Here is a 14,494-nt window from a genome sequence, read left to right as displayed (position 1 = left end):
TAAATGCATGTAATAAGTTGTATTTGAATTCTGATTAACAATACTTTTATATCACTAAACATTTTCTGCATAATAAAACAATTTTCTGCAAAACACTAGTTTCACCTCCCATATTCTTAATTATGTGCAAATTACATTTAGCATGTTTGTCCTGTGTGTGCTTTGGTTTTTCCCCATAAACCTCCTCCCACTCTCCCAGTGCAGGTAAGCAGGTTGTCTACACAAGATTGTCCCTGGGAGTGAATAATGTGTATGTGTATGGTGGCCTGTGATGGATTGGCATCCTGTCTGCAGATCATTCTTCCATCTTGTCACCAATGTTGCCAGGATAGGCTTTAGATGTACCCTGGATAAATTTGACTGAAGGGGCATCCACGTGACACAGCAGAAAATTGTTCTCCATGTATGTTGATGGAGGCAGATACTTTTCTCTTTGTGTGCCCTGCAGTGCAGCATTGGTTTGACATAATTCAGGGGCAGTGGTTTGACATGATGTGTATATGTGTTTGCAACTCTCAATGGAAGCATGGGTTTGTCCAAGGCACTGCAACCAGGATATCTTATTTTTATTTATTGACTAAAAGAGTGCTCATAATTCTAGAGTTGACTACATTTTTACACATATTGGGGTGTAATTATGAGTGTAAATATTAAATTTATATTTACTTTATGTACATCATACATGTATTTTGTGCATAATGTATTGTACATATTGTGTTATTAATCCCATGGCAGAGAAGGAATACTCACTATGAAAACCCATTTTTTAGCTCAATGAGGAAAGCTGTAGGTGTAAATGAGTGTTAAACAGCCTTTAAACAGATTCAAAACAAATACTGTAAAGCTAGATTTGATATAAATACAATTACATCATTAAACACTATTGGCATAATCTTTTGCTTCCCATGAAGTTTAAGATTATGCAAATTTAAGTGGCTTGTTATATCTGTCAGAAAAGCAGCATTTGCAATGAAATTGTTATAATTTAATGGAGCCAGTGAATTGCATTGAACCTCCTCTCCCACATTTGCCCCATAGTATAAGCAAAGTCAACATTTCCTTAACAATTTTTTCCCTTCAAAAAAGCATACTCAGACTATAAGCTGCACAATATCTGTGTTGTTGGTTCATTCATCCACTGCTAGGTGACAATACTCTGCACTTTCTATGTATTTTAAATGTTGTAAAAAAAGATCATCTACAATGACTTCTACTTGTCTGATTACTGTTGAATCTGATAGATTTGTCTTGAAATCTAATAACATTGATTCTGCACAGTCAATTAATGTTTTTATTTTAGAAATTCTCCAACTGTATACAGTTTTTTCGATTTTGCAATATTTTAGGTGATTCTGATCAAGACCTCAGTAAAACTGTCACTCCCATTAACATGCCTGCATGAAGTCTGGGTGGAGCTGATCATGGGTAGTGTTGCAGATTAGCTTTCTTTGAAACAAAAATCGTCTTTTGACAAATTAAAAATACTGTTCTTAAAATACTCAAAATATTTAAAGTAAAAGAGATCACAGCAAAATGCTGTTAAGCTAGTTATCTTTTTGGTTCATTTGTTTGTTTTTTTAGGACATGAGTAGCACACTTACCTAGAAAATTATGAAACGTGTGTTAAGCAACAGACAGCCAGTCACTTTTTTTTTTAGGAGAATCGGATCACAGTTGTAGATTAGAGTGGTCATGGTTCAGTGATAGACTATTATGTGGGTGTGTACAAAATTTACTCTAAAAGACAGTTTTAGTTGTTATAACTTGTTCAAACTTTTTTTGGATTGGTGTGATAAGTGGCCTGAAATATATATTACTAAATGTGTAGGTATGTAATATATTTCCACACTGCTTTCAGTGTAAATATGGATCATACTGAAACAGATGATAACCATCTGTGGACCGACAGGCCAGATACTTGCTGTGCACATGTGAAATGAAGCAGACAGGATGTACCTGATGGCCTGATACTATCAGGGACATGCCAGGTCTGAAGGGCATTCAACTAAATTCCCACGCATATACGTACACTTTTTTTTCAAATGTATTTTCAGGCATTGTTCTTTGTCTTGGACATGTGCATTAATATCTATATTTTGGTTGTAATGCATTTACTGTGGTGCCCCGGAACTTACAGTCTAAGATTTAATTCATTAATTTGCAAATTTTGGACGCACCCCTACAGCCCCTATGGTACTTTAGTGAATTAATCTAGACATTGACACGTTAATACAATAGTGTTTTAAAACATTTTATTAAATTTATTAATGATCAACATGCTCCTGATGTTCCAGTGACCACTGTTCCTGCCCCGTTTCCCTCCATGGATCTTCCCACTTTGTCCAGGCCTGCCTCTGGATGGTGTTCTCTTTGATTGGAGGCCACTCTGTGCAGCTGGGGACAGTTTCTCATCAACGCCTTGGGTGGGTCCATGAAATTCCGGAGTAAGAACAGGAGCTTTGAGTGGATTTAGACTGTAGGTAATGTCAACAGTCTGCTACATTGATTTAGGACTACAGTTTGCTTCTGATCACCATCACTGTACCCCGCAACATTGTATATCTGCAAGAAATGACATTCGGTGCAACCCAGACAAGGATGGGTTCCCTCTTGAGTCTGGTTCCTCTCAAGGTTTCTTCCTTTGCCATTTCTGGGAGTTTTTTCATGCTACAGTCACCACCGGCCTGCTCATCTGATCGAGTAAAATAAGTATTTGGGAGAGCTGACGGTTCGGGGAAAGGAAAACCACTCAGGACAGGACCAGTTGAATCTTTTTTTTTAGTGATCAATGCTAAAGACACAAACTCGCAGGCACACACACACACACTGGCACGCCCTCTCGCTCCTACTTTATGCTCCCCTGATCACTGCAAGAGAAAGAACATTCATTAGTCACAATTCCCCTCAGGTGTGTCATTTCCATGCTTCCCTGCTGTTCGACCCGCAACCGACCCCATGAGGTGAGATTTTGCATGGAGCTCCAGAGTGAGGGCTATTAACTTATCTTATCTTATCTTATTTCTTCCATTTTCTTCCATTTTCATGCCAACCGTGGTCTCTTTATCACTTTCTTCTTGCTGATGGTCTTGTAGCCCATTCCAGCCTTGTGCACGTCTACAATCTTTTCCCTGCTGTCCTTTGACAGCTTTTTGATCTTGCCCATGGTGGTGCAGCGGTTTGAATAAAAGAGGTTGATTCTGTGACAGGTGTCTTTTATACACATCATAAGTTGATATTAGGAGTTCTTTTTTAAAGGGACAGGACTAATTTGGGTATGTGGTAGTCAGAATACTTGCTGGTTGGTACGGGATCAAATACTTTTTTTTCACTTGATCAAATACAAAGTGCTGCTAGCATTGCTTTAGAGGTTGCAGAAATGAAAGGTCTGCTTGTCAGTGCTCGGACCAATTGGCCGCACACTGCAACAAGTCAGTATTGAGCACCTGTTGGGGCATCCTCACACAGAAGGTGGGGAAGCTCCATGTGTAACATCCAGCATCACTGTGATGTCATTATGGAGGAGTGGATGAGGATCCCAGCAACAACCTTTGCAACTCTGGTCAATTCCATTCCCAGAACGATTAAGGCAGTGCTTGATAACAATGGTGCTCACAAAAAATATTGACACTTTGAACACAATAGTAATAGCTGTATGTTCAGATATTTTCAGAGGACAGTAAATCTGTACTGCTATACAAGCTTCACACTGACTACTATAAAGTATATCCAATTATAATTTCTATAGTATTGTCCCTTGAGAAGATATAATAAAATGGTTGCTGAAATGGGGAGTGTACACACTTTTGTGAGATACTGTATGTGGTAGCGGGTGCATGGCCAAGCGCCAGGTTGTGAATGGGGGGGGGGGACCAGGGAGGAAAAGAATATTAAGGATCACACACCTAATGATTTAACTAATTAATGTTCCCAGTTGCAGGTAGTGAGGAGAGCTTCTAGAGAGAGAGAGACACAGCCAACTGATTGTGTATGAATGTTCATGTTTTAAACACTGAGAAGTGAAAGCAAACACAAAAAACTTGACTGTGACAAAATAAAGCATTTTTTTGTTTTTAAACCTGTCCTCTCTCTCCTTTCTTCCACCTTAACCAGCGAGCTGTCTACATATTGGAATTCTTTAACTGTCCACCCACTTTCGGAAAGCAGGTTGTCAAAAAAAGATTTCACATTAATGCATAAAAATTATTTGTCACATTATGCTCTATTGACTGTTTTTGTCATACAGAAATTAATTCTCTCCTTTTGCACTATATCTACCAAATGCAACAGGGTAAAATGTCCCTCCTCTGACACATTAAGTATTAATTTGTTAAATATTTATTTAAATAATCAAAGTGGCCTCACACCACAGCCTAACTGAGTGATGATGACTGGATTCAGTAGAATTTGACTATAGAAAAAGGGGTCTAGAAGTTACAGCTATGAAAAGACTGTCTCACCTATCCTATGCTTGCATGAGGCCCATTTCATTTTTTTATAATGGAATGTTTTGATTTATTTTCAAGTTATGGGTTTGCTTAATTGTTCAAATGCTCAATTTCTTTATTTTTCATATTTTTTTACATAATGACAAACAAAAACCAAACCCATGCAAATTGTGTGATCTGAAAACAAATGAGTGAAGATTTCTATTAGACAGTGTGCAAATGTTCACACACTCATTAGCAAAAATAGATTTTTTTCTGAATTTATAGAATTTTCATGAATGCCTAATTTCTTCTGTAAAATCGCTCCAATTTCCATTCCATTATCTTTTGTCATAGCCATGTGTGTATATATGTTTGTTTTAATTTATGTAATGTCTCCACTCATGTCTCATCCATCGTGCCTTAGCTCTGCTTTTTGTTTTTCTCGTTTGTCGTGTGGCGTAGTGTTTGCAATTTTGCCTGAACTTTGCCTATTCTGTGTGAGTCTGTTTGTGTGTATTGTATGTTTTGTCATAAATTAACAACCATTAGAGGTACAAGGCCTCTGTTAATAAAACTTATTATTAGCTTATTAGCTGCTCCTCTTAACAGGAAGAGTGCTAAGCACTGTCTACTGCAGGTATTACAATAAATAGGCATAGTTTTCTCCCAATTCAACAAACCTGAGCTATCCCTTTAATAAAAATATGACACTGAAAATACTATAGGTATACATTCTATTCATGTTCATAAAGATGGTCCATATAATACACATTTTATGCAAACTACAATGGTTGTATTTAATTTTTATATTTTTGAGAAAATCTGCACTTAAATAGCACATCTTCTTCTTCTTTTGACTTCTCCCATTGGGGTTGCCACAGCAGACCATCATCTACATCTGCCTCTTTCAAACCAACTACCTGTATGTCTTCTCTCACCACATCCATAAACCTCCTCTTTGGCCTTCCTTTTTTCCTCCTTCCTCCTCCTTTCCTCCTTCCTCAGCATCCTTCTACCCATATACCCCATGTACCTCCTCTGCACATTTCCAAACCATCTCAATCTAGCCTCCCTCACCTTGTCTCCAAAAAGTCCTCCATCTAATAAACCCGTTTCTAATCCTGTCCGTCCTTGTCACTCCCAATGTCACTCCTTTTTTTCTTTTATTATCGGACTTTAATTTGTAAAGGTGTCCCTTCAAAGAAAAACAAATTGTTTGAGATGTATGTATTCTTGCCCACAGATTGCCACTTCTGCTATTAAAAAAGGTTTTAAAATGTTCTTAAAATTACTGGTCTAGAATATATACTCAAGTAAAATTAAAAAGCAGCTCATTTAAAATTTTCTCAGAGTGAAATTTAGTTAGTTGCTATGTTACAGCAAGAGGGGTGAAAGGGCCATGTGGTCTATTCCATGTAGTGCAAAAAGAATAAGGGAAATAAGGGGACTAAACACCTTTTTCAATCTATTCTGGAGTAAATTTATAAAACGTCAACACATGACATTTAAAATATTTAAGGGGGTATAATGTATAATTAGATCAAGAAGGAGCAAAGATACATCGCTGAGCACATAGAAATTTCAATTTAATAAATTTTTATTTGTATAGCGCTTTGACAGTGGACATTGTCTCAAAGCAGCTTTACAAAGATAAAGCGGTTTTAAAAGAATGTATACGTTTATTTCTTGTAACTGTGAGTTTGTCCCTAATTAGCAAGCCAGTGGTGACTGTGGCTAGAAAAAGCTCCCTGAGATGGCATGAGGATGAAAACTTGAGAGGAACCAGACAAGAAAGGGAACACATCCTCATTTAGGTGATATCAAAAGTATGATCATAAATCATTAAACGAAAACAAAACACCGGATAGTAAGAACTAACAACTAACTAACGGGATGTACGATTGTGAGTAATGTCCTTCCTCCAGTCAATTGACATTATGGAACCAGGAACTACTGAGCAACTCATAAATAGCTCAACATTTGAGATCACCAGCTTCTCAATGCCAAAGCATTTAAACACTAAAAGAGGTCCAATGTCCAAACTCTGGAATCCAAATGGTGCTGGTACGTCTCTAGATGGTTCAAGATGTTTACGGGCTTGGCATCTACTTCTTTACATGTCCACAATCTTCATGAGGTGGGACACGACTAGAGCTGGCGCAACCACAGGATGCTTCGGGATTGATTGAGAAAGGGAAGGGCATTTGGATGGCAACAAATGTCCATTTATTACAGTTGCAACATTGTTAAGGTGGGCAGTAATAGGTGATTAAATGCCTAAATTAAATTAAAAAAAATCTGTGGTCCTTAGCTATTGTAGTAGACTGTTGAGACTAACGGTCTAAATCCATCCTTAACCTCCTACGACCTGGGTGTCCACATACGTGGACATTGTGCACAATGGTGTCTTTATTGTTTTCTGTAGATACAGACCGAGTGTCCACATAAGTGACATAATTTTTTTCCAAGAAGAGCTTCATGTTCAAAGAAAATATATGGTTATTATAATTATTGGTTCTTCCTAACCCCAAATAACTGGAAGAAATCTAAAATGCAAGCCAAACTAAAGCTCAGGTCTTGGGAGGTTAAAGTTCTTGTGGTGTTTAGCAACTTAATGGATCCCCTGGCTGCTGATGTGGAACAACCCCCAGCTGCACAGAGTAGTCTCCAAAAAAAAAGGACTCTAACCAGAGGCAGAGCACCAGGATAAATCAGACAGATCTGAAGAGAGCAAAGGGATTGAGAGAAAGAAAGCAAGTTGTTTATGTGTATATTTCATGCAATTAAAAGGCATTAAACTCCTACAATAAGTCTTACTGGTTGATTTGTTGTTGTCTCTGTGTTTTGCAGTGTATCTCTCTGGTTCTGACCTTGCATTGCACTCTGCTCCTGGAAAAAACTAAATAGGCATACCACATACTGTTACGGATAGACCAGGCATCAGAACCGGAAGTAAAACAGAATGTCTTTTATTTTGCAAAAAACTTACAAACACACAAGAGTTTGAGATGTGACTGGAGCAGATGGTACACTTAACTGAGTGCTTCCATTATAGCATAGCCAGGAGCATGGAAGCACAGGGAACAAAAGCGGTAGGAAGTCCTATTGTGATCTATGGTCGTAACTAGTAGATCAGACCGTGAGTGAAGGGGAATATGGACCATATAAACGGGAGAGGTAAATGGGTGATTAGTAGGAGGAGGACAGGTGTAGGTGATTAGTAGGAGGGAGAGGCTAAGCGAGAGTGTTGAGTGAAGGAGGAATGCGTGGCTGATGGTTCTCTGACATTACCCCCTCCTCCAGGGGCAGCTCCTGACGCTCCAAGCCCACCTTCTCCAGGTGGCCATGGCATTTAGAGGAAGGCCTTGCAACCCATTCATGGTGGGTGGAGGGGGTGTGGAGGAGGGAAGTCTTGGACAGGCACGCAAAAACCTAGGGCATGAGGAAGGTTTGGTGCCTGCGTCGGGGCTCGGGGGGCAGAGCGAGAAAAAAAGAGACTGGGCGATGTATTCAGTGGGACTTGGAGACTGAGTGTTGATTGAAGAAGGGAAGCGTGGCTGGTGGTTCTCTGACACATACAAGTTCACTTCACAATAACTGAACTTTCACTTTAACATTTACCCAGTTCATATGGGTGATGTTAAACGGGTGGTAATTTAATGGGACATGATTTTTCCTTACTACAGCTAGATTGTTAGTGACAACAAACATTAGCAATGTAATTCACCAATTTATTTATTTATTTTTTGCTAATTTGCATAAAATTGTCAAAACTTACACTGCATTCTCCTATTTTTTGGTAATGACCCATTGATGATTGTGGAGATGAAGGGCAGGAGATCTTGCGCGATGGTCTGGAGCCTAGTTGAAGGGATTGGATCCAGAGGACAGGTGGTGGGATTGCAAGATCGGATGACTTGCAGTATCTCATCTTCTGTTAAGGTTGAGAAGCTTGACAGAGACGTAGTGGATTGTTGGCTGTGTTGTGTAGTCATTGTTGGAGAGGAAGTAAAGGTCTGGCAGATTTTCTTAATCTTCTCATCATAGAAGGAGGCAAAGTCATTAGCAGTCAGGGAGGATGGAGCAGGTGCAGAAGGGGGGTTGAGTAGAGAAGAGAAGATGTTGTGAAGCTTAAGAGGATCTTGTGCAGAGGCCTTAAGCTTTTCCTTGTAGAAGGCAGTTTTGGCAGAAGTCACCTCCAAAGAAAATTTGGTCAGGAGTGCACGGTAAGATGAGAGGTCTACATCAATTTGTGATTTTTTCCACTTCCTCTCTCCAGATCTGAGTTCTCGTCGATTGCTGCGCAAAACTTCTGACAGCCACAGTGTGGGACAAGAAGTCTTCTTGGGTCTTGTAGTCAAGGTGCAAAGGAGGTCCATGGTTGAGGAAAGAGATGAGAGGAAGGAGTCCGTAGCAACGTCTAAGGGTAGAGAGGAAAAGGAGTCAGGGTGAGGAAGAGATGAAAGAGTACAGGAAGCTACAGAGGAGGGAGAGATAGAGTTAGGACATCCGAAGGAGAAGGTATTCAGAAAAGGCAAGAGGCAAGATGACTGAAGTTTGTCCGATGGGAGGTTGAAGTCACCAAGGACTGTCAGAGGGGTACTGAGAAGCGTGTCCATCTCTTCTAGGAAGTCTCCAAGGGGACCAGGAGGGCGGTAGATGACAATGATGAAAAGGTTGATTGGAGAGGTAACTGAAACTGCATGAAATTCAAAAGAAGACATGGTTAGATGAGACAAAGGGAGAGGTGTGAAACACCATCTCCGTGATAAAAGTAGACCTGTACCACCACCTCTACCAGTTTCTCTTGGTAAGTGAGAGAAAGCATAGGCAGAAGACAGAGCAGCTGGTGTAGCAGTGTTCTGTGGGGATATCCAGGTTTCAGTAAGTGCCAGAAAGTCAAAGGTGTAGTGAGAAGCCAAGCCTGTGATGAAGTCAGCTTTCCTTACATTTGCAACCTTAAAAGCACATTAGATTCAAATCCTTGGGTTTAAACCAGGTTCTAGTTTAAGTCTGAAAATGTAAACTCTCCCACTCTGATTTTAATGAATCATTTTTTTAGACAAGACAGATATGTAAGCAGGAAAAAAGAAAAAAGACAGGTAACTGAATTCATTCATTTATTTTCGCTATAAACACTGTCACATTTTAATTAATTGCCATTTGCTTTATTTGCTAAAAATGACCCAGTTATTGTTTATCACAATGCATACTTAACGAATTGAATTATGTTAGATGTACGTATGTTTGCATACCTGTATTTTACTGTTGGTGTTTTCAAGATTCTACTGTAAAATGGTTGACAAATAGTTTAATCACTTAGCCTACATCTAATCTCACACTCTATCAAGCCACTGTTCAGCGTCCCTGTGAACTATGCTATCTATTTGTCATTGATAAACTTGTTAGACAATTGAGTCATACAACACTAAACATAATCCCCTTTAATAACTACTATGGTTACAGCCCAGATTTTTTTAAGCTGATAGTTCAGTCTCTGGGAAAACACATTTTACACTGCATAATAAAGCTCTTGCCTTTCTTGCACTTGAGGGCGAAGAAGTTGCTTCAATATATACCAGGGGGTTCAGTTTATTTCCTTTATGTTTAACTTCAGCAAAATGTGATCGGTGTTTTACCTTCAGCATGGGTCTGCACCTGTCCATCACTGTATTTCTTGTGATTTTAGCATAGTAGTTTCTAGGGCACTTTTTTCTATTTACTCAGTAACAGACATGATTTAAAATGTATGTAAGTACAATACTTTAATCAACACATTTTAATGCAAAAGTAAACTAACAGATTTTAAAAACAACTTTGAAAAATTAGCATTGAGCTTATTTATATTTGATATTGGCCACTTACTCTGGCTGCATAAATCTGCATACATAAATCAATACGAAATCTAAATTAAAATAAAAAAGAAAATCACAAAAACACAATTCAAATATAGAAAGCATTACACTAGTTTTATGTTGAAATACTGTAGACAGTCACACAGAAAGTGTGTTAACACTTTCAGAGAAGGTATATAATCTTTAAGAACTTGCGAATGCTAGACAAAATGAACAGCTTAAATAAATCCATTGTTTTTATGGACTTAGGTGGACACTATGTATCAAATGAATTAGATTTGTTCCTTATTGTTGCTTGAAAGAAGTAATATATGCTTTGCTAACAACTACTTTTAACAATGGTTTTGTGTTTTAGGTGCCTGCATTGCTGGGATTCTTGCTACAGTTCATAGCAAGAGACAAAATAACATTAATCAGGTAAAACATTTTCCTCTGAGAGTTTCTGTAGCCTCAATGTCTCAAAAAGCAGCTTATGCATTGAGAGTGGCAGGAATGTTACACATCAAAGTCACAGTGGGTGAAAAATGATACCAAAACAGATATAAAGATTTTTGACTAGGCTTTGTTGCACCTGTCAGGTTTTCAGGGGTGGGGGTGGGGGATGAAAGAGGGATTCTATGGTATGTCTAATATGTTAAGCTCCATATGGTATAAAAAAAATATATCATAATATACCAGCAGTGTTGGACAGTAACAAAGAAAATGTAATTTGTTACTGTCCTCTTTTTTTAAAAAGAAGCATTTTTGCAAATCTGTGATTTACTGAAGTATTTTCATTTGGGGGTAATTTTACTTTACTTTCACTACCTTTCAAAGTCAATTATAATTTTTACTCAACTACATTTTGTGAAAGTAGTTGTTTCTTTTTATTTATGAGTGGATAAAAACTTAACTGGAAGCATGCAGCAAGCCACCAATCAGAGGAGAGTCCACGCACTGTTGTAAACTTGCTACAAAATTGACTGCTCTCAAATCTTGTTATTTTATTTGTTTTTAAAATTGTGTAGCTTTGAAGTCTTTGGCCTATAATAATTTAAACAGATAAAAATCAGTGTCTTATTAATTAATATTATTTTATTAAAAGATCGGTGTGCTAAGAGTAACAGAGTATTTTCACATAAATTGAATTGATTACGCAAGAATGAAAAAGAATAATAGGACATAATAGCTATAATAATTCATAGTACTTGATATACTTAAGTAAATTTTAAAGCAAATACTTTTGTACTTTTACTCATGATGAGTTTAACGGGAGCAATTTTACTAGAGTAATATTTTACCTAGTGTGTCTCCACTTTAATTTAAGTACATGGTTTGTGTACTTCATTCAACACTATACCAGAAGCAACAATTAATTCTGAATTAGCCATTAAGAAGCAATATCAATTCTACTAATTTACTTTTTACAAAGTTATGAAATATCAACACAGGAAAAAATTCCTATGGATATTCAATACAATTTTCAATGCTTGTAAAATGTATAAGATTGTATAATTACATAATTTTCAGCATTGAAATCTGCTGTCATTAGATGTTGAAAAAAATAAGCAATTTTTTTAATGTATTAATAAATCAACATTGCTCATAGATTTTGGAAAAGATTCTGTAATTTTGGTAAAGAAATATAATGAGTTATACATACATGCATATATTTAGTTTTATGTTTCTGAGTGAGAAACATAGTTTGAGTTCACTAATATATTTATTAAATCTTATAACATGATAAGCGTGTATGGCTGTCAAAGACGTTGGTGTTATTATTGACCCTAGTCTTTCCTTTGAGCCTTACGTCAATAATATTACCAGGATCGCCTTCTTTTACCTTAGAAATATTGCTAGAAATATGATGTCGTTATAGAATGCAGAAAAATTAGTTCATGCTTTTGTTACTTCTAGATTAGACTACTGTAATGCTTTACTGTCTGAGTGTGCGAGTAAGTGCATAAATAAGCTTTAGTTAGTTTAGACTGCAGCAGCAAGAGTCCTCACTAGATCTAGGAAATATGACCACATCACTCCTGTTTTAATCAGTCTACACTGGCTCCCAATCAAATCTCGCATTGATTATAAAATTCTGCTATTGACGTATAAAGCACTTAACGGTCTCGCACCGCAGTATCTGAGTGAACTTCTTTACCAGTATGATCCTCCACGCCTACTTAGATTAAAAGGTGCAGGCTATCTGTTGGTTCCTTAAATAATGAAGACTACAGCAGGGGGCAGATCTTTCTCTTATAAAGCCCCGCAGTTATGGAACAGCCTTCCAACCAGTGTTCGGGACTCAGACACAGTCTCAGTGTTTAAGTCGAGGTTGAAAACATATTTATTTAGTCAAGTCTTTGATCAGTAGATATTTTCTTAGGTAAAGGTGCAGATCTGGAGGGAACATGGATATAGAGTGTTTGGTGAACTGGGATATTTGTATGCTGTCGTCCCCTCACATTCACATGTTCACTCAGGTTTGTTGACGGTGGTGTGGTGGGTCGTCTCTTATCCCAGAGATCCCTCATGTCTGTGTTACCTTCTGGTTCTCCCTTTTAGTTATACTGCGAGTCGTGCCGGAGTCCAAACTGCACAGTGACATTAACTTTTATACAACAATAAGGACACTTAATAATCCATATCCTTCTCTTCCTCTCACCCTCTCTCTCTCTCTCTCTCTCTCTCTCTCTCTCTCTCTCTCTCTCGGTTGAGTTAAACATGCTCCTGAGGCTCCAGTGACCACTGTTCCTGCCCCTCTCCCCTCCGTGGATCTTCCCACTTCGTCCAGGCCTGCCTCTGGATAGTGTCCTCTTCAACTGGAGGCCAATCTGTGCAGCTTGGGACGGTTTCTCATCAATGCCTTGGGTGGTTCCATGAAATTCCGGAGTAAGAACGAGCGCTTTGAGGATGGATTGGACTGTAGTTAATGTCAACAGTCTGCTACACTGACTCAGGACTACTTTTAGCTTCTGAACATCATCACTGTACCCTGCAACATTGTATATCTTCTATAAATGGACATTCGGTGCAACCCAGATGAGGATGGGTTCCCTCTTGAGTCTGGTTCCTCTCAAGGTTTCTTTCTTATGCCATCTCGGGGAGTTTTTCCTTGCCACAGTCGCCACCGGCTTGCTCATCAGGGACAAACTTACTTATAAAGAACATATTCACTTTTAATCACCACATTATCCGTGTAAAGCTCCTTTGAGACAATATTCATTCTTAAAAGCGCTATATAAATAAAAATGAATTGAATTGAATTTAATTGAATTGAATTGAAAAATAACCAGTCTGTTTTGGAACCCACCATTGTTAACCCACTATTGCAAATATATCAATTAATATTTGCTTTGTACTTATTTTTATTTATAGTTATAATAAACATTGGTTAAATGTAATAATTATTAAATGCCTTACATTGTTCATTATTTATAAGTAGTATTTAACACTATTATTTTCTGTGTATATACTAAAGGGTGAATTATTCTTAAAATATTTTTCTTCATAAATATTTTAAAACATTAAACAAAACTTAGGGGTGTTTTGGAGACATGCACAGATGTTGCAGATATTAACAGTTATTTTTAAGCTGCATCTATCTCTCATCTTTTGACATTAGCAGCAGATGATGTAAGCCCTTTAAGGGTCTCCATGGTTCCAGCACATCCCACAAATACTCAGTTGTATTAAGATCTATGTAATATGGAGTAAACTATTCTTAAAAACTATTCTTGAAAACATTTTGTAGTATGGCTTTTTGTAGTGTGCTAACTTGCAATTAAGGAGTGTCTTCGACAATGTTTAAGTACATGGTACATGTCTCATTGCTGAGAGCATCAAACTGCTTTTGCCAGCTTGCCTGCTTCCTGTAGTGCATCCTAGTTAAAATCTCTTCCCCCAGGTAAGCAACAAATACCAGGCACCAGAATGTTCACATGATGTTAAAAAACATGCCTCATTAGACAAGGCCACCTCTTTCTACTGCTTCAGTTCTGATGTTCACATGCTTTTTGTAGGTGTTTTTGGCAGTGGACATGGGCCAGGGTAGACCTTAGCACTAGTTTGACAGTTTGTGCTTCTGTGGGATTGGACCAGATAGGCTAACCTTTACGCTCATGTGCATAAATGAACTTTAGCATCCATAACCACTTTAAGTAGTTTAAAGGTAATATCTGATCAATGTAAAAATCTGGAAATTAATGCTAAAATTATATTGTGTAATATTTATCT

The sequence above is a fragment of the Silurus meridionalis genome, chromosome 21 (assembly GCF_014805685.1).
Source record: "Silurus meridionalis isolate SWU-2019-XX chromosome 21, ASM1480568v1, whole genome shotgun sequence".
Classification (NCBI taxonomy): domain Eukaryota; kingdom Metazoa; phylum Chordata; class Actinopteri; order Siluriformes; family Siluridae; genus Silurus; species Silurus meridionalis.
The sequence above is the reverse complement of the archived record's forward strand: the minus strand, read 5'-3'. Positions refer to the sequence as shown.